The 24,757-nt window shown below is 40.2% G+C and overlaps 1 long non-coding RNA gene across 1 annotated transcript in view; it reads left to right on the forward strand.

Moving 5' to 3' along the window:
• The first annotated feature begins 969 nt into the window (after positions 1 to 969).
• The window catches only part of LOC108348790 (uncharacterized), a 133,154-nt gene continuing 109,366 nt past the window's right edge, over positions 970 to 24,757 (forward strand). The window contains exons 1-2 of the long non-coding RNA XR_015642949.1: positions 970 to 1,268; positions 2,109 to 2,380. This is a non-coding gene — a long non-coding RNA (uncharacterized LOC108348790). The remainder of the gene's footprint in view (positions 1,269 to 2,108; positions 2,381 to 24,757) is intronic.

Consider the following 24,757-nt stretch of genomic DNA (forward strand, 5'->3'; position numbering starts at 1 on the left):
ATTTTTTTTTTTCAGGCCCCAGAGAGATTTGTTCAGCAGCGTCTGAATTCCTATAGAAAAGCTCCGAGAAACTCTAAATTAAACTAAGCTGACCCCTTTCACAACCTACGTTATTTACAGTTCACAGGGCTTTGGAGAGTTCTAGTTTGCATGCAGTTGGAAATAGGTCCCCAGTTGGCAGAGGTGGCCCATTTGCATCACACTACCTTGCTTTCCTTTGGTGTGCAGAAAGCTCTGAAATGGGAGCCAAAAGATGCTGTCCAGTTGTAAACATGCCTTTGTTTTCACAGCGAAAGGAAGGCTCTGGTAGAAATCACCAAGAGAGCTAGCTACTAGAAAGCAAACAACCGAGTCCTCTATAATTAAGTGCATTCCTCAGAATAATAACTAAGTACCAGGAAGGAAATCAAGAAACACTCCCTCCCCAGCATTGCAGCTGATGTCTTTTGCACTTCTAACAAAAAGACCTGGCACTGATTACAGTGCTCAGTTTCCCCATCTCGCTCCTTCCTGGAAAAGCAACTAAAGCTAAGCATCTTTCAGCGCCTGGGGTCTGGCTAGTATCAGAGTAAAAGGAACAGTTAGATCAAGTTCGTTCATCATTTATCGCCTTAGCCTTGGTCCTGGTGTGGCACTGCTTTGTGTCATGGTAAGATAGGGTAATGTTGAAAGGGAGGTGTGTACCTCTCTTTCCCAAGACTGATGAATGAGCTTGCCTGCTAGGTAGGAAACATTCATCAGGCAAAGGAGAACAATTACTTTACCAAGATAAAAGTCTGGTTTCAATCATGATTACTGGAATTGGAGTAAGTGAAGGGACCAGTTGACTCATCCTATCTCAGAAATAAATGAGATAGATTTGTCCCCACTCCTTTCTTGCAGCTCAGAGCAAGCCTATCACTGTCCTAGTAGGCAAGCACACAAGGTGTGGGTGTCAGGGCTGATAATGGTTTGAGGACAGCAGAAGAAGAGGGCCAACTAGCAAAACAATGGCAAAACAGAGAGGGGCTACAGCTGGGCCTTCCAGAGATTTCCACTTTACTTGGAAAACATGATAAATATGCAGGAAGAAGATAGAGAAACACAGTCAAGCAGAAAAATGTGCCATCACACCTGACGCAGCAGCACTCAAGGAAACAGCAGGTAGACTAAAGACTGGATGGAGGGACGGCAGCTGACCAAGCGCTTCAGAGATGCTGTTGCGACAGAAGTATTCTGCTGGAAATTCACTGCCCGCCATCACCTGGAAGGAAACCATATGACGCGAGGTACTTCTTGGTAATATTAGGTAAATTTGAAGTAATAAGTGTTAAGTCAGGAGGTGATGTAATGTGGATGACTGAGCCTCTCTAGTCCTGTGTGTTATAAATTGTGCTCCTTTAGCTTTAGGCAAAATAATTTTACACACGTGATATAGAAAATTTAAAATGTAGGCATTCTTGAAGGCCAGTTGTATTGAAGAAGTCATTAGGACATGGGGGTCAAGCAACAGGAAACAGTGGCCAAAAGGATGGGAACCAAACCCACATGGGAGGGGAATGAGTGTGTGTTGCATCTTTAGCTTTTCTCCTGGAGGAAAGCATGTGGGAAGCAGCTGTCTTTCTGAGACTGGGTACTGCTGCCTGCTCCGTCCTTGGAGATCTGGGTCACATGTTCTCTCAGACTGTAAGCTGGTCCTTCTCCCCGTCTTTTCAGACCTTCTGCCCCTGTGTGGGAGTCCCTTGCTGCCCTTTTCAAGCACAAGAATAAAAATTTGGTTCCAGGAAGTAATTGCTTGTTTGTCATGGGCCAGGAAGTGCCCCCCTGGGTACCCTTACTTCTTCTTCCTCCATCTGAGGACCATGGGCAAGGAGAGCACTTGCTTCAAGTATCGATGGTAAAGTCAGACAGACAGCAAGCCAGCTTTCACATGACAGGTTCCAGTAGATAACACCACAGCAGTATGTTATCTAAGGCAAATGGACCCATAATTTAATCATACTCAGTAGGCACATAAAATAAGGTATATTTGTCACAACCAATAAACCAATACCAATATTACAAGCAAACCTTCATGTTTTATGCATGTTTCCTTTGTTCTTGCTGAATACGTCCTTTTCTCTTCCCAGGTGTCTGTCTTCTCAGTTCTTCAGGCCATGGCAGCTTCCTTCTTTTGATGACCTTGACAACGGGTGGATAGTGGTCAGGAATTATGTAGAAGGTTGCTGCTGAGTCTGCATGGCTGTGTACTCCCCCTCCCCCCAATCCTAATTCATAAAGGAATGGTATCAGCAGATGGGGCCTTGTGAGAACGGACCAGACCACAAGACTTCTGCCTTCATGATTAGTCCCAGGAACGATAGCAGGAATTCCAGAGTGGACTCTGCAGTTCCTTCACCAGGTGATGACAAATCGAGAGCAGAGTCACTCTGCTAGGAGCAACAATATTTTAAAGAGAGACTTTTGTGCCCCTGCTTTGGCTCTCAGACTATTGAAACAGTAGACTCCAGGGAACTGGGATGTCTCCAGGGTCTCATGCTGGGTTAGGGGAAGCCCCGATGCCTGCTAGAGAAGCAACCTGTCCCCCAGAAAGAGATTTCACATAGTTCTGAAAATTTGTGAGGACTAAGACAATGATATGACAGTGACAGGAGAGACCACATCAGAAGCAGGTCTGCTTGGTTGCACATACCCCTTTCCTTCTTGCCTTCTACATAAACTCAAAAGTCTCATGTCAGTACCCAGGGCATAGATTTGAGGGTCAATGTCCCCTCTCTCTTTATAGATTTATTTATTTACTATATATAGTGTTCTACCTGTATGTATGCCTGCATACCAGAAGAGGGCACCAAATCTCATTATAGATAGTTATGAACTACCATGTAGTTGCTGGCAATTGAACTCAGGACCTCTGGAAGAATAGCCAGTGTTCTTAACCTCTGAGCCATCTCTCCAGCCCCAATGTGTTTTTTTACTTGTTGTTCTTCCTAATGTGGTAAATACTGAATAAATATCTATCCTCTGATTTTCATTATTACAAATAAAACTGGATAGAGGTGGTCGGATCTATCTGTTAGGGCTACCAGGGTTTGAGCTTGTATCCTTAAAACTCTATAGCCCTGTGGACCTAAAAATAGGCCTTTACCAGATAGTATACCTGATGGTACCTTGCCTTGGGTCTCTTTGGCCTCTAGGACTATGAGAAACAAACCTGTGTTGTTTAGAATGCTAGCTTCTAGCAATTTGTTATAGCAGCCCAAGTACTCTTAGGCTGAGATCAGTAGCCACGGTGGAGTGCTGCAACAACAGATAGCTGAAAAAAGGAAGTGATTTGTAATCAAGTAAGGAACAGAGTATGAGGCTCAGACTAGATGGAAGCTATGGTGCCATGAGCAGTGTGAAAGGTCATTTAGGCTGGGACTCAAAAATAGAGGGCCACAGGGGAAGCTTCAGCAATTAAAATGCTGGCAGCAATGTGTCTGGTAACGAGCATTCTGACATTCTCTCGGAAGTGGAGAACCCACTGGAGAGTGAACCCGAGTCCACTGCAAGAGCAGCGTGTACTCTTATTTGCTGAAAGATCTCTCTATCTGTGTCTGTTCTTTTCTATTTTATCCTTTTGGAGTGAGGATGCCTGCTTCTCCTATCCACGACTGTGTTTTGAACATGCGTAGTGTCACAGAGTAAATTGCTTCAGAGTGAGTCAGGCCTCGGATCTATCCCCACCTCTGATGATGTTAACATGGATCATCTCGGCGAAGTGGTCTCTGCCAGGTTTGCTCAGGGTGAGGTCACCTTCTCAGCTCCTTCCACGATACATCGTTTGGAAGGAAAGCTTACAGGGTGAAAAGTTGGGCTGTATATACCTCCTTGAGGTCAGGGTTAAGGGGAGCAAAACCATAGATAATTTGGAACACGGTGTGGGATTTTGGCTATTCTTTGTCATTTATTTGCTAATACAAAGCATCTTTCCTCTTTACCAGTATAGACCAATGACTTGTGAAATTCACTTAGATATATCTTCTTCAGCTCAATGTATCAGAACTATTATTTCAGTTTGCAGTGAATGTAAGGCACTGTGGCTATTAGACACCCTGTTTTCATACAAAGTCTTTAAAACATGGTGAGCGGCTTATATTTACAGCATGTCACAAAATGGATGCTGAGTTTCCATCAGAAATCCTTGATCCATATTTAGGTCTCATAAAAGAAAGAGTTGGAAATGTTGTTCACATGTTTGAGTCACACTACAGCCATGCACGCAAGGTTTACTGTGTCCAGTTACTCTCTTCTAACATTTGCATCCATGTGCCAAATTTGGTTTGTCTTTTAGAATGATTTGTCATAATTTCTAAACTATGTGCAAATTAAGGAAACATTAAATCGTGCAGTCTTGGTACTGGTTGGTTTACACGCTTGCTTTCCTTTATTTTTATTTTTTAATTCTTAGTATTCATGTTTTATTTATTTTGTGTGGTGTATGTGTGTGTGTGTGTGTGTGTGTGTGTATACATGCATGTACTCACATGCTACCATATGTGTATAGGTGTTAGAGGACAACTCGTGGTACTTGGTTTTCTCCTCTTACCATGTGGGTTCTAGTGATTGAATATGGACTCTTAGACTTAGTGGCAAGCCCTTATGTCTGCTGAGCCATCTGATTGGTCCTCATTTTGATTCTGTAAGACAGGGTCACACATGAAGTTTAAGCTGGTTTCAAACTCACAATGATCCTCCTGACTCAGTGTTCTCCACTGCCAGTGTTACAGGCGATTGCTACCATTCTTGTCAACTTCTAATCACAGGCTAGCCATTAAAGTATTGTATACATTGAAAAGCACATTCAGAGTTATTAAATCAATGAAGTGGTTTTTTTTGAAGTCTGGCAGAAATTTATGTAATGATGTAATATACTTGACTACAGTTCTAAATTTTGCTGTGTTGATTCATATTATAGAATTACAGAAATTATTTTGGAAAATTTATCATGCCACATATACTATGTAACTGATATGTTGCTTGATTAGGAATAAGTTTTCATTTTGTTTCTGTGTACTTTGTGTGTTCTTTGTGTGTATATATGCATATGTGTGTTTTGTACACTAAGTATCTTCCTCTATTGTTCTCCAGCTTTTTATGTGAGACAGTGTCAAAACTTGAAGCTCATCAATTCAGTTAGACTAACTGAGCAGCAAGCCATACTAATTTTTCTGTCTGCTTCTACTCATTGCTAGGCCTATATACAGCTACTACCTTGCTCTTTCTTTCTTTTGTCCTTCCTTCCTTCCTTCCATCCTTCCTCCCTTCCTTCCTTCCTTCCTTCCTTCTTTCCTTCCTTCCTTCCTTCCTTCCTTTCTTTCTCTCTCTCTCTCTTCCTTCCTTCCTCCCTCCCTCCCTCCTTCCTTCCCTCCCTCTGTCCTCTTCCTTTCTTTCTTTCTTTCCTTCTTTCTTTCTTTCTTTCTTTCTTTCTTTCTTTCTTTCTTTCTTTCGTCCTTTCTTTCTTTCTTTCTTTCTTTCTTTCTTTCTTTCTTTCTTTCTTTCTTTCTTTCTTTCTTTCTTTCTTTCTTCCTTTCTTTCTATGCCAGAGACCCAAACTCAGGGTCTTATGCTTATATCATATGAGAGTTAGTTTAGTCACTTTGATACAATCTAAAATTATGTAGGAAGAAAGTCTTAAAGAGGGATTGTTGATGAGAGAGAGAGAGAGAGAGAGAGAGAGAGAGAGAGAGATTCAAACTACCGTGATCATTTATTCAGCCTCTTCGATTTCTATAAGACATTAAATTTAAACTAAAAACCAACCTTTTCTGCTATCATGTTGCTTTGTTTTGTCAGCATATCTTAACAGAGCAACAGAAATGATGTATCTCATGGCAGATACTTTCCTGGCCATACCATTTGTTTTCTATTGCTGTGACAAAACACCATGAGTGAGGCAACTTACAAACAAAATGTTTAATTTGGAGCTCACAGTTGCAGAGTATGGGACCATCATGGTGGGATGCATGAGTACAGGAGTAATAGCTGAGACCTTACATCTGGCCCATAAGCACCAAGCAGAAAGAACTAACAGGAAATGGCATTGACTTTTGAAACCTCAAAGTCCACCCTTACTGACTTTCAATAAAGCCACACCTTCTAGTCCTTCCAAAACAGTCCTACCAGCTGGAAACTAAACAGTCAAATATAAGTGGCTTGGGGCCATCTTCAGTCAGACCACCTTGGCCAATTGTTGTATAAATTATTCTGTTCCAGTTTCCTCCCTGCAGTTGACCGTTTAGTTCCCAGATAAAAGACACATACAACCTTTGTATTGACAATACACCTAAAGCAGCACAAGAGCTGGGCAGACGCTCAATATCAATAATTCTTATCAATAATTCCTAATTATTACTTACTATGTTTCATCTGAGCTGATCTTTATTCCATTTGGCCAGTCCTCAGGGCCATGTTTTTATGGCTCAACTAACCCATGGTCACTTCTCTCTCCTCCTCCACTTTCTTCTACCCCTTGGGGTACTTCTGAACCCCAATCCTGGGGTCCTCTTTTTACTAACTATTAGCTGTTGGCATCTTTAGTTACCAATCAGAAATAAGTTGAAGGCAGAGTCACTTAGAGTCTATGTGGTGGAGTCTCTTTTTTCTGGGGGCAACCAGTCTTGAGAAACCAATATAAGCATTAGAATACAAGCAGCATTAGGCCAACCCACTACAGCCATTTATTCAGCCTCCTCAATTTCTATGAGACATTAAATTTAAGTCATTTATGTGCAGTATTATCCTAATGAAAAATGTAAATTACCCTACGATGTTTTTTGTGGCATGAGTCATATTACCATTTTTAGTCTTTGATTATTGAATATTTGGAAAGCATTCTTTTTATTTTAAGAAAATATTAAGACCAGGTGTGGTGGTACATTCCTTTAATCCCAGTACTCAAGGGTCCAGTGCCAGCCTGATCTATGTCCTAAGCCAGACCTACCCAGTGACACCCTGTCTCAAAACAAAACAAAACTGAAACCAAACCAACCAACCAAAAAACCAGTTAACACTAATACTAAAATCTTTGTTTTTCAACTCACCCGATAAGCATTTTCAAATAACACAATACTATATTTTGACCTAATATTGTTAAAGCACTAGCATAATATGGTCTAATATTTAGTTTCAGTGAATAATTTTATGACAGTTGTAAAGACTCAAGATGTCTCATGATGCTCAAGAGACCTCGAAGGATGAAATCATTTGCTACTCAAGCTATTTGACCTGAATTTGATCCCTAGAGCCTAGATAAGGGTGGAAAAAGAAAAACAACTTCATAACTTTGTCTTCTGTTCTACACGCACGCACACATGTATGCATGCACACACGTACACACACAAGCACGCACACATGCACGTATGCACCTCTCTCTCTAAATTAAATTTACACAAAATATCTTTGTAATGAGTGTGAGTTTTGAATGTTTTAGAAGTTCTTTAAAATAAAAGATGAATGATTAGGCAGAAGTTTACATATTTCAATTAAAACTAAGGAAAAAATATATAAGGTTGAAAAAATCTTAGTGTATATACTTTTGCTTGTATGTTCATGTGTGTGTGTGTGTGTGTGTGTGTGTGTGTGTGTGTGAGACAGAGAAAGAGAGAGAGAGAGAGAGAGAGAGAGAGAGAGAGAGAGAGAGAGAGAGAGAGAGGATGATGATGGAATTACAGGTGCTCTGCTGTAGCCACCTGTACTTGGATTTTGGAAATCAAAGCTCATGTCCTTATACTTGAATCTCAATGACTTCACCCAATGAAGTATTATCTCAATCTAATTTTTCAAAAAGATTTGAGTTAAATTTTTCTACTGTTAGAAAATTATATTTTTATTCACAACCACTTGGTAGCTTTTTTGAAGATACTTTCTGTTTTTATAAAGTATCTTTTAATGTCATTGACTCATGATTTTCTGATAAAAAATCTCTGTAATTGAATCATCTGTCATATCTTCGCTTAAAAGTAATTGTCTTTATTACCTAAGTGCCAAATGGATAGATAGCTGATAGGTCTGAAAAAAATCATTAAAAAATTGTAACAGTAAATCTACTCGAATGCCAGAAAAACTAATTTCAACAAATATTATTTGTTGGACTTTGTAGGAAAGACTTCTTTTTATCAGTTTCACAATGTATTTGCTGAAGTATCTGATTTTTTTCATTGATTATATTTATATATTTTCTTACTTTTCAGATTGTAATTTAATTACAGTTCTCCTTTCTGTTTCCTCCTTCCAAGCCCTCCAATAACCCATCCCCACTCTCCTCCAAATACATGGCCTCTTTTCTATTTATATACATTTTTTACAATGTGAAAGCAGTCTTGTGATTTTGCTTAAATTGTATGCTTGCCTTTTGTTTTAGAGCTATAAATTATGCTATCTGGTATGTTCTAAAGTATTGCAATATGAATACTAAAATATTACATTGCTCATTATAAAAATAGAAGTGACCGAACGCATTTCATTTGTATTCATCTTTTTCCTCCTTGCTAGGTAGATCATGTACTTAAGTCTGTACCCGAAATGAAGCTGGTAACAGTCACAGGTGCTGTAGCCAAGCAGTTACATCTCGAATGATCCAAGGGTTAACGTAAAATGGAAGACTATTAAAATTAAAAAATTGAAATTAATAAATACATAGTTTCACACTACTTATATAAAATGTAAAAATTTCTCAAACTTACAAACAAATTTTATAAATTCTGAATCTTTGTCAGACTGACCATGTAGTAAGGGCCAGTTATGAATTGTGAGTGACTAGTGACTTCTTTTCTTTCTTAGACAGTATCATTGTGTAGTCCTGGTTATCCTGTACCTCCCTCTGTAGACCAGGCTGGCCTTGAACTCACCTGCTTTGACTGAGAGCCACCTGCCTCTGCCTTCACAGTACTGGGATTCGAGGCATGCACCACTCTGCTGGGCTAGGACTAGTGAGTTATATTGTAAAACCTTCTGTAGTGTATATAAAACTTTAGTCTGTGTGATCTGACTTACTTCCAAGGACGGAGTCTACAGAAGTGAATCTCTAGTTCTTTATTTAGGGCACAGATTACAGAGATAATTTGCATGCATCTTTCTGCCTCAGTATCCTCCGTATACCCATCTTTTAGGTGGAAGAATAGCTAAAATGAGAGAGAGAGAGAGAGAGAGAGAGAGAGAACTCCAGCCTAAGAAGTGTGTAGATGCATGGAATAACAACAGTTGGTTGAGCTTGTTGGAAGTAAAGTCCCCTGATGTTAATATAGAATTCATGCGGAGGCAGAGAGCACATGACAGAAGCTTTGTCCTTCTGGACTGTCAGTGATTACAGAGATACCTATGAAGGAGGAGAATCTGGCCCGCTGTTCAGGAGGTTCCAATGACCAGGACCAGCCAAAGAGAGCTACATACCTTGTTTGGGCTCAGACTCTTTTTCCCTTGAAAAGCTAGAGATTAAGGACAGGGGCCAGGTGGAGGTGGGAGAATAATAAACCCAGATGATTTAGTGGTCCACCTTGGGTTCTAGATCCCAGGAGTCAAAATTGCTGCACCAGAACTGCGTAACTGGCTTCCTTTAGTTTTAGATTAAGAAACTATCAGGTGTTAACATTTATTCCAATTCTTATTTTAGTTTGTGAAATGGGTGGTTTTCTATTTTGTCCCAAATTCTAGTCAGCAGGCCCATTCTGGCCTTACAGATAAGCGCAGCCCTTTGGCAGTTTCTCCATTGACTAATTCGTGACTCACTTGGACTCTATTTATGGACTCCTGCCCTTCTTATTCCCAGACAAGATTTGAGGCAGCTTACAGTAAAAACAATACACTCAGGCACTTTCAAAACCAGGGCAAAACAAGGGATTGTAGTAGGGTAAAATGGTCATTATTTCCAAAGAGAGAAGGGTCCAGTTCCACCATGTCTTTTAAATAAGATTGATTGGCAACTTTAGCCCAAGGTGTTCAAATTTAAATCAATAGCCTGTAAATAACACAATCTTACTCTTAAGACACAGTTGCAGATCACATTTCTCTGCACACTGTAAGAACTCACCCATGCTTGAAGCACTATTTCTAAATGTAAATGAATATCCAAAGTCAAAACAGAGGCAAGCAACATGACGAATTTCAAATTAATCTCTCGCGCATACCCAACATTTTCACATACTTAATGGATTTAAGGCACAGTTGCTCTAAGCAAGAATCGTCAGAAAACAATAGCGAATCTGAACTAATATAATTAAAACCATTCATTGCTACCTTGTGAGTAATGTAAGATGAACTTAATTCATTGCTTTATCCTGAATTCTCAAGTAATTACCTAATAGGAAGCTTCATATTTAGAATTTATCACCTTCTTTATCCCGTAATCAATCAATCAAATGAGGATATTGGACTAGGTGGTCCTTTCTGGGGTGTGCTTAATCCGTAATTCCAACGTTTGCTCTCCCCTTACCTCCACATAGGAAATCTATTTTGTTTACAAGTCTGGAAAATTTCTGCTGTGGCCCCCACTCCACATTCATGATTCTCTAATCTATAGGCTGCCACCCTGTACCCCTCTCGTGGAGATGGGATACACGATTGATCTGTGCAGTGTACCACCCCTGTAGTTTATATAGGAAGCTGCCCTTCTAAAGATGCTAATACAGCTATACAGGGAAACGGAGGAAAGAAGAGGGACAGGGAGAAACAGAAACAGAAAAACTGCAGTTCAAATGAAGGGACAACAAGGTCTGGTCATAAGTTGAGGGACTTAAGCAGCAGAATCTGTGAGTGGTTAATGCAGACAGAATAATAAACTTGGCTTCTTCTCTATCTTTTCTTTCATACTCTAGTGAACAATCAGCAGTGAGATCATTTAATGTCTCCTTAGGACTTTTCCCCCCATTGGAGGAAGTACTTTATGTAATTGTTTCATAGGAAAAGTTTCCTTGGGAGATATAGTTGTGTTTGGGGGGACATATAATCAGATGGTCTTTGTATGGATCCTGTGTGGCCTTCAGCATAATCTTCAGGCTTTCTTAATTCACCCATTAATGTAATTAAAAACTGAAGCTAATTTAGTTTTGTTTGCCTGAGTGTATGTGTGCAGAAGTGTGTACCCATGTGCATCTATGTGTGAGGAAGTCAGGGGTTGATATCAGGTGTTCTCCTCAATTGTTGTCCTTGCTGTTTTGTTTTGAGAGTGTCTCTCACTGAACAAGTAGCTCTCTGTCTTGGCTACTCCATCTGGTGTGAGTTTTCCTCAATAACTCTGAGGCTGCGTGTGCATACTGTTATGTCTGCTTTTATCCGGAATGCTGGAGACCTAAACTTCAGTCTCCATGCTCCACACTTTATTAATGAGTCCATCTCCCCAGCATCACCCTCCACTGTGGTTGGTTTGTTTTGATATAGGATCTTGTCCTGTTTAGCCCAGGTTGGCCTTGAATTCATGATCCTCCTGCCTTAGCTTCTCAGGTGCTGGATGTCAGGTATGCGCTTCTCTAGGCTTCCACTTACCAATTTACAAGTATCAAGTTACTTTACAATAAATATTTTTGTAAATACCTACTAATGTGATTTATGGAACATGTCCAGTTGAACGTTGGGATAGTAGTCAATGAACATTTGTGAAACAATTGCAGTGCTTAGATGATACAAAATGATGGTTTTCCTTGCACAGATTCATTTAAAATTTTTTCTCTGAAATCTATTTTAAGAGAAGACACAATTTTCTTTCAAAGATGTATTTCTTTAATTTATATGAGTACACTGTCACTGTCTTTAGTCACACCAGAAGAGGGCACCAAATCCCATTATAGATAGTTGTGAGCTACCATGTGGTTGCTGGGAATTGAACTCAGGACCTCTGGAAGAGTAGTCAGTGCTCTTAACCATTGGGCCATCTTTCTAGCCCACCAAAAGAGACAATTTTCAACCCATCAGTCTTTTTCTGGTAGAAAGTGGTGCTAACCCATGTGCCAAACAACTTTCCATAAAACTAACTTAATAGAATTGTACAGGCTGGTATCAGTGTGTCAAAGATTTGTCCAGGTCCAAATAGATTAGCTCTATTAGGGATCTAAAGCAAGTGTGCCCAGGATTTCCCATATATTCTATGTGTGGCTTGAAGTGTCCTTCCTTTCAGATTCCTTTGCCAGTGACCTCAGAGAGTGGAAGAGAGGCATTGTTTATTAGCTTTTGACGGATAACAAATTACCTTCCAATTCCGTAACTTAACAAAGGGATGCTTTCTTCTCAGTCATGTATTTGCAGGCTGACTGACAGTCCTCTGATATACTTTGGGGCTCAGCTGGACATCTATGATTCCAACTGCAAGCCCCCTTGGACTTAGGTTTTGATGCGGGTTTGTCTTCAGCTGTGTTTTCTATATATATTCATTTTGGGGTACAGGATGGTGCGGAGTTAGCTGTCTACTGAGAGAATCTTTCCATGACAACTGTAGAAGTGTGAGCACAGAAGCAAAAGTACATGGTGTTCCTGAAGTCTCCATTCAGCACTGGCAGCCATCACTTGCACCTACAGGCTATACCCTGAACAAATCACATTGTTAGATGCAAAGTCAAGAGAAAAGCTCAGCGCCGGTTAAGAACCTAGCTGCTTTTCCAGAGAACCCAGGTGAATTCCCAGCACTCACAAGGCAGCTCACATATGTACATATACATATACATATACGCATATGAGTACACATACATGTACGTTACATATGGCCATAGAAAAACTCTGTCTTGTCATGTCAACTGACTTTAATGTCATATATGTAAATGTATGAAAGAAAGAAATCTTTAGAAAGTATCAAAAAATGTAAAAAAGAGTCAAGGATTTGAGCTCCATAGAGTCACTGAAATGGTACCATTTCCTCCTGAAGTTAAGGAACTGAGAAAGGATTGATTATGGTGGAGAAGCCATACAGCAGAAATTTTGGTTACATTGCATCCCTAGTCAGGAAGCAGAGAGGATGAATGCTGATATTCACACCACTCCCTCATTTTTATTAAATCTGAGACCTCAGCCCATGGAATAGGCTGGTCCTTAAGTCCATAGTCAGAGCAGACCTTTGGCCTTTAGCACAGTCTAGAAACTCCCTCAAAAAATATACCCAGAGATTTGTCTCCTGGATGGTTCTAGATTCCATCAAGTTGGGAGTCAGTAGTAACCATCATAAAGGTCATCAGGAAAGACTGGAGACAGGGCCAGGACTATCAAAGAGTACATTTTCTGAGTGGGCATAGATTGTAATAAACCTTCCCAAATTTTGTAAGATTCCCTCACACAGTTGTTAAGCACCACTGGATAGTATTTTGAACATTTCAAAATAAAGTGTTTCAGTGGAGCTGAAATGTACTAATTTTGAATACTTAGCCATCTGGAGCATTAGATGCTTAATTACAGCTGAAAACATGAATGAACAGTGCCAGGCAGTTCTTCCCAGTGAGTCTAAATTCTGTTTGTCTTTATTCTCAGAAGAGAGAAAAACAAAAAGAGAAGGGATATGCCAGTATTAGGCTATTTTTGGGACTTTGTTCTCTTCTCTATTTTTCTATAGGAACCTATTAAAAATCCGAAGCTATGCCAAGATCCTTGTATCTTTTCATAAACCATGAACTGTAGATTATATATATATACATACATACATATATATATATATATATATATATATGAAACAATGGCTTTAGAAAAACTCTGTCTTATTATGTCAACTGTCTTTAATGTCAGTTCCTGTGAAGATTACAAGGTTTATGTTTTGCTTGGAGCATATTCCTCCTGCTGGATTTGTTCTATACTCTCAGCAACCAGCCACAATCATAAAAAGAAAACAAACGATGGCTCCATTTTTATTGTGAGAAATAAAATGTTTCTAATTATTAAGCTAAAACCTTACGTGCCTTCTAAAAAGTCATCAGACAGAACACAATATTTAAACTTAACATTCATATGATTACATACTTCAAAAATCTTATTTTTCTATTCTGTCTTGTGTATAATAAATGGCGATCCAAGTCAACTAGGTACACAGTGTTGATAGACCAAGGTATGTTCAGCTTCTCCTTGCAAATGAGACTTAAGACCCTCTATCCCATCCAAGAACTTGTGCTCTGCTGTGAAGCAAAGCAGAGTGCCACAAGACAGTCACTTGCCTCAGTTCTCAGTTCTGAGGTAACTTCCCTTTGTGCCAGGTCTATTTCTACCTTTGCGATTTTCTCTCAGTGTATCTTTCAGAGCACTTATCACTGTTTGTGATCGTACATTGGCAACTCTAGTTTTTTTTTTTTTCAGTTGTGCCTGTGTCAGTTTCTTTGATTTATCCACTGACACCTAACCCAGGCTTAGTCTAAGGTCAGCACTGATGGTTACTATTTAGTGATGATGAATTAGCGATTCGGTGAAGAGAAGAATGCATAAATGTGGCTCTAGCAAGTTCCATAACTTGTTGTTTTGAGGATCCAGTGTGTTTGATGAGAAGAAAGGGCAGTCCATTAAACAGATAAATGAAAGAACTATGTTATGTTTGCCCTTCCATTCTACCACCGAGCATGCCCAGGAGTTGTCTGTTCTAGAGATATGAGTCCATCTTTGTAGAAACAGAGATGAGATTACAATCTTCCTGCTGCCGGATCCTGGTTCTTGAAGGTGGCTCTTAAAGAGTTAAATGGGTATTATAAAAATCTCTGCATACCATGATGGCAATTAAAATAGCAGGCACTGTTTAAAAAGTGGGGGAGATGGCTCAGCATTTAAGAGCCCTTGTTGCTCATTTTGAGGGCCCAGATTTAGTTCTCAATTACCGTACCAGATAGTTCACAAACACCCATTCCTCTGGTTCCGGGGTATCTGATGCTCTGTGGCATCAGTGGGCAGCTGCACTATATGCACACCATACGCATAGAGCTCAAGCAGCCTCTTTGTCTCTCTGTCTCTCTCTGTCTCTGTCTCTGTCTCTGTCTCTCTCACATGTCCACGTGCACGCGCGCGCGCGCGCGCATACACACACACACACACACACACACACACACACACACACACACACACCATAAATAATTAGTCTTTAAAATCACTTTCAATATGCTATGGCCTATGGTCCAGGGCTTCCCTATATCCTCTCTGCTGCTGAACAACAGCTGCAAATGGCAGATACTATCACTGAACCTATTTAAACAGAGGTGACTGAGGCTTAGTTCATAAAGGGGCTGAAGTGTCTCTGCTGGGAAGTGAGTCCAGTTCTATCTGGCTTTAGGGTATATGTTTTTAGCTGAAGTCTCTCTCAAGGAAAAGCAAACGAAAATAAAACCATGACCTAGTTCTGCTCCGGGTGGATTTAATTTTGTTTTCTTTAGTTCTCACAAGTGAGAATACTTTAGGTCAGATAAGTTATTCATTAATTTCATAAATCAGTCATTATCGAGCTTTTAGGTTTTTGATATGAAAACATTTCCTCATCAATTTAGTCAACAGACAGCTTCTGAGCACTTCTTTATGTGCTAAGTGCTGATTTAAAGGTTATAGTTTATTAGTGAATAATACCCAAAGGTCCCTGTCCTCCAGGAGTATGCATTCCAGATAATAAACCAAAATTCTAAAGTGGGTATGTTATATTATGCTATTGGGGACATTCACTGAGTCAGGCAAAAATCAACCAACCAACCAAACAAACAAACAAACAAAAAACCAGAAAAGATTGAAGGGCCTGGCAAAGGGGGTTAGGGGAAAAGTCCAGGCACAAACACCAAGATACATACGAATTTTGGACGAAGCCTCAGCACAAAGCTGACATTAGAAAGCATGCACCATGTGACTCTCTTCAGCTGCATGGCCCAGACCAAAGAAACAGTAGAATGGCTTCCTTTTAGGTCCTCACAGCTCGGGATGGTGAAAGAGCTAAACAAACAAATGAAGTGATGATGGATATAGTTGAGCGTAAGAACTCATTGGAAAGGTGGTGTTGTCTTCTGAGCACAGCCGCTGAGCAATGCTCAGACAGGAGACGGTAAGAGATGGATGACAGTGGCTAGCCAAGGATGGTGGTTTTCCTTCTCTTTCTAAAGGTAAGGAGACTTCCTTAGACAAATCGAGCATTGAAAGAGACTGAGAAGCAGCCTAACAGCATCAAGGGACAGGAAGCAAAGAGATGTTCTGCTAATGCCTGTGATTGGCGCGGACCAGGGAAGCCATGGGCTATGGAGGGAGGCCGATGTCAGAGCCTGAAAACCTTGCTTGCTGTCAGGTGTAAAAAGCCTTACTTGCAGCTAGGAGGAGATTTCACTTCTTGAATGGGCCCCGAAAAAACTCATCAAGACTCAGTGTTTATTCTATACTTAAGAACATTTAAGTGCAGACAGGTTCAGAAATTCCTATGGTAACAGAGCTAGTAAATGGTACAGAAGGGACTTAAACTCAAGCTAGCTAACTTCAGAACCCAGGAGCAGACAGAAGTCTCCATTGCTCCAACCTAAGTGTGAAGTGGGGTACTATGTTTGTTTGAGGAGATGGGGTGCCTTTTTGTCTTTTGGAAATCTAGAAGCCTACTCTGCCTGCTATTCTGCTGTCCCAAGAAATCCAGAGTGCCATAAAAGTTGTCATAGCTCATGTTTCTCATTTTAATAACTGAGTATATGATGTCACAGTAACTTCATTGAGCTCACCCAGTAAGTCAACCTCAGACCTGAGTCGACAAGGCAAAGAAGTTAAAATAAAAACTGCGCTATAAATGTATACGCTCAGCAGGAGTATGTTAGGTACTATTTTTAGGACCCAGCATGACATGTAAAAGCAATTATGCTGAACAGACTCAAGTTTAGTATTTAGACTTAGAGGTGTATTAAAATTAGATGAATAAATATCATATTAATGGTGCCACATAATCACAGATGGCTTTCTTTTTCCGTTCTGGAAAGGTAACTGCAGAAGCTGAGACAATAATAGACTTTCTTGCAAGGAAGTTTCGTGTCAGGGCTAGTAAAGGAATGGGATGTATTGCTCTGAACTCGGGGTCTTTTTGTTATGTTAATGTCAGCATGAAGGTGCACAGTGAATGTACATTGAGACCTGCAGTGGTAGCTCAGCTGCTTCTTCTTCTTCTTTAATGTATTCCTGTTTTATGTGTATAGGTGCTTTGCCTGAATGGAAGACTGTGCACCATGTGTGCGTAGAGCCTATGAAGTCAGAAAATGGAGTTTCAGTTGTTTATGAACCTCCTTATGGGTGCTGGGAGTCAAACTCTGGTCCTCTGTAAGAACAAGTGCTTTTAACCTGTGGACCATCTATCTAGCCCCATCATCTCCACTATGGTGTCTTCTTTTCTTAGAATGTGTGTGCATGTTCTAGCAAAAGATTACTAAAAGGTATCAAGTTTTCAGATTTCTACCCTTTACTTGAGAGCATGATTATGTTCAGGTCCAGTTATAGAAGGATATATCATGGACCTGTGGACTTGTATATTATTTAACGCAGATAAATTGAGGTTAAAAAAATCTATCACGTGAATAACAAATTGTGTAGCTTTTGTTGTTTGTCCGTTTTCTAATCTAGGATTCGGGGTAGGGATTTGGTTCTGTGAACTCTTCACCGGGAAATCAATTTGAAAAATCAAGGCTGTTGGCTACCATGACATCTTGAAGGGTGTGCCTTCCAGGCCATCCTGATATCACCATCACAGTCAACCTGAACTGGGGAGGATTGTGGAAAAGGACACTTGAAAATAACACATGGTAAAGATCTGGAAGTGCTTATCAAAGGAGAGAGATGAAACATCTGTTATACCTACACTAATGTGACTGTATGGTCATAGACGTGAGATGGGTGGCCACTGGTGTAACTGGCAGCCCTTTTTGTTTGTTTGCTTTATTATTGGTTATAGGAAAATGTTTTTTAAGGAGAAAAATTAAAGCTCACATTATTTACTACAGGTCATATGCACTAAACAGTCACAGTCATGAAACTTTAAATCAGCTCATATGGTTGTTCTTGACTGACATTTCCTACCCGGTTAGTTTTTCCATGCTTTGCGTCAAGTTGAGTGACATTTTTCATGGATTCAGAACATTCAAATTTAGGCCAGAGCAGCTTGAAATTACCTATCATGGACTGTCAATTTAACCCCACCCCAAGTTTCTGATTGGTAGGTCTGAAATTGCCCCTAAGAATTACATTTCTAAAAAGATTCAGGAGGCACTGATTCCTCTGGTTGAGGACCACAATACCTGAGATTTGTTGAGCTTTGGACCTTTTTTCCCCATTTCTTTTCTCCCTTCTTGCTGCAAGGCAAACTTTCTTTGAACCCAAGAGGACTTGGGAGATATCAGCCACCTTCTATCTCCAAAATGGAAGGCCTTTTGTGCTGGTAAATGGTTTTCTATCACACTATACTTCAGAACTGTACTCTTCAGTCAGATTCAAATGGTGGAGTAACTGAGTTGGGTTGTGGTCATTCTAAAGAATAACTCTCCCCCCTTTTTTGCTAGCCTAGACCATTCACTTGCATCTTCTCATGACAGTCTCTGAATCCAGGTGTACTTGTCTAAACTTTCTGGCTTCCCATATGATATAGAAACAGTCTTCCTTGAAGCCCACTGAGCTCCCCTCTCACCTGTCTGAGGAAGCAGGGTCTCCTGGAGGCCCTGCCTTTTCTAACCTGCAAGTAAACAGTCTTTGAGGTACACTGAAGACTGCTGTACGGATAGATATTTTCATAGTTTGACATCTTGGACTTCACTATTTGATAAATTGTGCTTTTTGTTGGTCACTACAAGTTACATGAGCAACTCAAGATTTATCCATATTTATGATTTAATTTTTTCCCTTCCCAAATGGCTACCTTAAGGCAAAAGAAGTCTTTGTGAATCACTTTATATTCTCTGGCCCAATTTGTCCGCTTCCTTCTTTTGGAGATTCGCTGTAAGACACTACAGGTGCTCATTTGCCCGGGGCAGGGAAGTACAAAATAGATTTCATACTGCAGCTTCAAGTCTTATGGGTAATTAACTCAGCGTGCTTCCGCTGGAGCTGTACCAAGTGCTTGTTTGCCCATGCGGAGAAAAAGAATACTTTGTTGCTTTCATCAGCATCTCAAAAAAAAAAAAATAAACCCCTCAAAAAACAGAACAAACAAAAAACCAAGTCCCTCTCACCCCAAAACCTTCCCAAACATTAATTAATGCTTATCTCATGTCCCATCATCCCCTATTTCCAGATGAGGAAACTGGGTGTTTGGAGCCAACAAAGCTGTTGCTGTTGCTGTTCTTCTGTCGGGCTCGGTGGAGTGAGCAGAGTAACATGGGATGTTGCCCTTACCCTTGGGGGTTGTACTCTTTCCTGCTGCGGTGGCAGCTGACACCACATCAAGTTGATTCTTTCCTGAACCTCTACTGAAAATGATGAATGCAAGCGGAAACACAGGAAAGATGCATGGCCGAGCTACAAATGGATGACCCAGAAAAGAAGGTGTGTGTGTGTGTGTGTGTGTGTGTGTGTGTGTGTGTGTGTGTGTGTGCGCACGTATCTCATTGCTGAAATTGAACAATCCTTGCTTAGGCAACATTTTTAAGAGTTAATTTGCTAGCAGGATGTGGTTGTTGAGCCTTTAATTCCAGCACTTGGAAGCAGAGGAACTTGGACCTTTGTCTGTGTTTGCCAGCCAGTCTGATCTACATAGCTGGTTCCAGGTCAGCCAAAGCAACTTAGTGACACCCTGCCTAAAAAAAAAAAAAAAAAAAAAAAAGCTATTTGTTTGTGGAAAGAGAATGACCAATGGATGGCTGACACTGGGAGGAGGGAAAGTTATATTGCTTCTTTCCTTGGGTCAAGAAATATTTGGAAATGGGCTCACACTTCAAGTTACCTTCCCCAAAGGACTAGCAGACAAGCAGTTTCTCAGGTCTGTAGTTGAGCTATGACTGAATCCAACCTTACAGAAGATGTTCATCAGGGAGCACAACAGCTGCAATGGCCAGGGCTGTTCACTGCCTGCCTGCAAGCCAGCCCTGATACATGGCCCCACCCTCCTCAGTGGCAGCACAGGGAGAGCTCCAGCTCCATTCAGTGGGGGCCTAACTGCTTAGGCGGATGAGCTCTTCTTTCATGGAGACCTGGGCATCTGCTCATCAGACTTCCCGAATTCCAGTGCAAAATATGGTCTGGTGCTAGGGTGCTAGAGTTTTCCTGAGCCCTCTGCATAGTGTGCCCTAGATTTGATCCTCAAGACACAAGCCTTCAGTGCTGGTATTTGTATGGGACAATTTTGGAAATGATTTTATTTGCTTTAGTTGAGATGTTTTAAGGATAGCAAAAAAATTACAGAATATGGAGACTCAGAATTGAAAACTGAGTGTATTTTATGAGGTATCAATATAAGCATAATTTACCTTTAGTTAATGTTTTAGATGGCTGTGTATAAATATGCAGGCATTTATATATTTAGTGTGGGATATTCATCAGCTTCCAGATCCTCATAACTTGAGGAATTCCTGGATTAAGTGGCAAAGAGCACAGCTTCTGTTACATTTGTCTCTGATTTGAGTTTCCCCTTCTGGAGCATAGCTTCTTATATGACACATATGTCCTATATGACACATACGTTCTAATATGACAAGATACTGTTGTATCTTCATTAATTCTTCTATTTATCCCTTACTTTGATGTTTTCACATGACTGTGTTCATCAGAATTATCTAGAAATCTTGATTTGGCTAAACTTTATATGTCTGTCTATCTATCTATCTATCTATCTATCTATCTATCTATCTATCTATCTATCTATCTATCTATCTATCTATCTTTTCCCTGGTCTCTATGTTTCAGGGGTACAGATCTTATAAATCTAGGATAGGCCCAAGTGGCTGTGTTTAACTTTTGTATTGGAAGCTTTACTCCACGGAATGCTGGTTTTAGGATGCATCAGATAAGCCTTCATTGCCTACCTCTCTCAAATCTTGCTTTATATCTGCATGTCCTGCATTGCCTAGGATCTGTTTGTCCTCCTGCGCTTCCTTGTTGGCTGGGTGGGGGGTGGGAGAAGCAGGAATGTGCACCCAGCAGGAAGTATAACTTTCAGATAGAGATTCTAATTAAGAAGAAGTCTCTTTATTGCACATGGTCATCTGTAACACTATTAAGAACCCCTTGGGTGGTGATTATTGGATTTTTATTGTTTTAACATGAAGAATGGTATGCATAGATTTTAGAAAATTTAATAGTTACCCACAAATCAGCAAAATGATGTCTCCAGTTTATGCTATGTTACCACTGAGTATTTTAAACTCAGAATTGAAAATTAGGTGTTGCATAGGATAGCAATGTAAGCATAGTTTATATTCACTTTGCCTTTTAGATATCTGTATATAATGCAAATGCATATATTCAGTGTAGAATATTCATTGGCTTCCAGATACTGCGAATTCTTGGCCAAATGCATGAAAATAAATTATCAGTCTACATTAAAAAAAAAAACAAAACAAAACAGTATGTGCCATTATTGTCATCGGGGTCATTCTGTTCTCATTACTCTTTATTGAAGCTTGCCATTTATAATTAATATAATTAATATAAAATTGTATTAATAATCAATATTATGTATTATTAATATAATAATAATATAACAAAGTATAATGGTATACTTTGTTACTATGTTCTAGCTCTTTAATTGTGAGACTTTATCAAGCACCTCCATTTTATATGGCTAAAAAATAGTAAACATCAAGAAGTGTCTGCTCACAGTTGTGAGCAGGTTTAAAGGTTGCACTCAATGTATACCCCACATCAGATGCCATCCACTATGGCTTACATATATGTCAAATCAAGTTCATGCTCTCCCCCACCCTCTTTGAGATAGAGTCTTACTATGAATCCAAGCTAACCTGAAATTCTTGATCATCTTCGTCCCAGTTGTTGGGATTATAGGCATGTGCCACTGGACTTGGCTCCTCACCACTTCTGTTGATAGCGTTTTATCAAAACACAGCCATACATGTTTGTTTATGCACTGTCTGTATTTGTTTCCATGCTATGAAGGCCAAGTTCGGTAACTGCAAAATAGATTCCTTGACCTGCAGTGCTTACAGACTTTGCTCTCCTGTTCTTTACTGAAATAATTGGCCCATTTGCCCCGTGCTGTAGCATGGGCCTTTTCTGTTGTCACCCCTGGCCTTATAAACACAGGAGCAGGTATGAGATGGCATCCTGTGTGACACTGCATTTCCTCGGCTCTTCCCCGAGGATTGGGGTCATTTCCTAGCTGTGCATTTTGCTGAATTCCACTGGGTGTCAATGTAAGGAAGCTGCACTTAAAGTCCAGCCCTGCTTTTGTCTCCCATCTTTGCCTCCTGCAGCAAGGATACCAATATTCTCCACGTTGTTTTTTAGGTAGGAACACTTACCATTACTTATACTTTGAAAGAGATCTAACGCCAGGCTTTTATGTGCTGTGCTTTGAGATCAGCTGCTCTGCTAGTATGGATTTAGGTATGAGCATTTTTAGAAAAAGTAAGCTAAAAAAGTTGACAAGTGAAGAGACTTCAACAAAACAAAAACTTCAACAACAAAAGTTTAAAAAAAAACCCTCAATTTTTTAACATGCTTTATCTCTACCAGGAAAGTTAAGTTCGGTATAATTTCCAGACTGGGTAACACACATTCTGAAGCCTAGCAATCAGGGGCAACGGTCAGCAGATGCCAGCCCAAGTCAAGCCCTTGGCTTCTGCCCCTTGCTCTGAAATCCAAACTCTTTCGGCAGATAGAGGCTGGAAATTCTATTCTCGTAGCTGCAGCTATGAAACACTATTAATTTGTGGTGTCAAAGTCTATATTCACACCATTCCAGTGAGTAGAACCGCTCATTCTAATTGTTTTAAACACAGTTGCTGTTAAAAACAGCCTCCGAAGACTGCCTCAAGAGGTTGCTCAATTATTCAAGATGTGAATGCACAAAAGCAATACATCCTGAGGAAGATACACCATTAATTAACATGTCTCTGGCTTATCATTGTCCTTCTTCATGTTTTATCCCACTGTCAGGTTTGTTTAGTTCATTAATAACTAAGGAAGAGTTTTGTTGCATGTAGGGCATGAGGTGTTTATGTTCTTGTAAAAACCTGGTATGTTCGTTATATATAAACCAGAAGCGTAGTTTCCTCTCTGCCTTCCTTCCTGAGTTGGGTGGTACTTGGCTGAGGCTCTATCTGGCACCTCATCAGTAGGCTGAACTCACCGTACGTATGCCTGGGCAAACTTTTTTCTCCTTTCACCAGGGCTGTTGTTTGATGGCCATCGGGACTTTCATTATTGATAACTTAGCTTTTTCTCTAGTCACGCTCACTTATAGTCACACCTGCAAGCCCAGTACCGGAGGGATGCCTCTAAAACCACTGATGCAATCAGTGGACCCAGGATAAGCTTGTTACTATTGTAGTTGGAGCCAATTGGTCCTCTTGCAAGTCTGATACATTCTGGAGACATTTATGAGATTTCAAATGAATACTTTCAGTGACAATGCAGTCAGAAATCATCACATGGGCATTGAAGCTACGGTCTTCAAATTTGTTCAGATGGTACTCTGAAAGCCCAGCCACCTGGAGCAATAAATATGCAGGTGTGTATCCTCTGAGTCAGGGTGGGTAGTAGGGAAGAAACTTAGGAACGAAACAGAGGAATTTGGCTGTGCACATAGATCAGGACTCCCTCCATAGTGTTCCTACAATTGGAAAGCAGAACTCTAATTTGTATTGACTTTCTGCAATGTATCTGTAGGTGGTAGACAGCAGTACCTGCCTGGATCAAGACAGCAGTGACCAAAGGCAGTTGCTGTTCTTTTTCTCCCATGCCATCTCTGTGAGGAGGTTCTAGCGTTCTAATCAGGAGTAGCAGATGCTGTAGTAGTCTGATGTCTTTCTCATTATAGTCTACACCTGTGCAGACGCCAAAGCCCTAGCACATGGGCTTGTCAAACACTGATTGCTTCTCTCCCAACTCAAATGGCTTTCAGTCTTACTTCCCTCCAGTTATGTTGGATCTGGCTTTTTCCAGGTGTCTAGATTAACAAATACTACTATTCACAACTCTTCCAAGCCCATGTTCAGTGATGTTAGGTAGCTTGAAGTTAGGCAAGTTGGGAGTATTTATAAGTTGTTCCTTCAAGGACAAACGGTTAAACATTTACTTATGAAGTCCTTCCTACCTGCTTTAGCCTTCTACGATATAACTTAGGCATGTAAAACTTCAGGGCCTGTGCAACTCAGTTGAAAATGATGCTACTTCTGTGATTTGACATATTTGGTTCATTTGTTGTTGTTGATATTTTGTTGTTTGTTTTGTTTTGTTTTGTTTTGCATTAGCAGATGTCATAAGCCAAACGCTATGGACTAAAAAATAAATAGGTCTTATTCCTTTAGAAATTACATACAAGTTTAAGTATTAAAAACATGCAGTTCAATGGCTTCGTTTTTCCTACAGTGCCATATTACATAAGTGTCACTAGATTAAGTCTAGAACGTTATCTCACCCCAAAGACAAATGCCACATATCCCAGCTCTTGTCTTTCCTCCAGGCTGCCAATCACACATCTGTTCCTCATTTCTGAAGATGTGCCCATTTGTGGACATTGTTAGACAGATTCATATGGTGGATGTTTTCTTTTTGTTTCTGTTGCTCTTGAGCAGAACATTTTCAAGACTCACTCATGCTCCAACACACATCTGTAGTTTATTCCATCTTTAGGGAATTGCTTTATATCAACTTTTGGGTTCACAGCAAAATGAAAAGGAAGTTATAGAAA

This window comes from Rattus norvegicus, chromosome 18 (genome assembly GCF_021556685.1).
Source record: "Rattus norvegicus strain SHRSP/BbbUtx chromosome 18, alternate assembly SHRSP_T2T, whole genome shotgun sequence".
In the NCBI taxonomy this organism is placed as follows: Eukaryota; Metazoa; Chordata; class Mammalia; order Rodentia; family Muridae; genus Rattus; species Rattus norvegicus.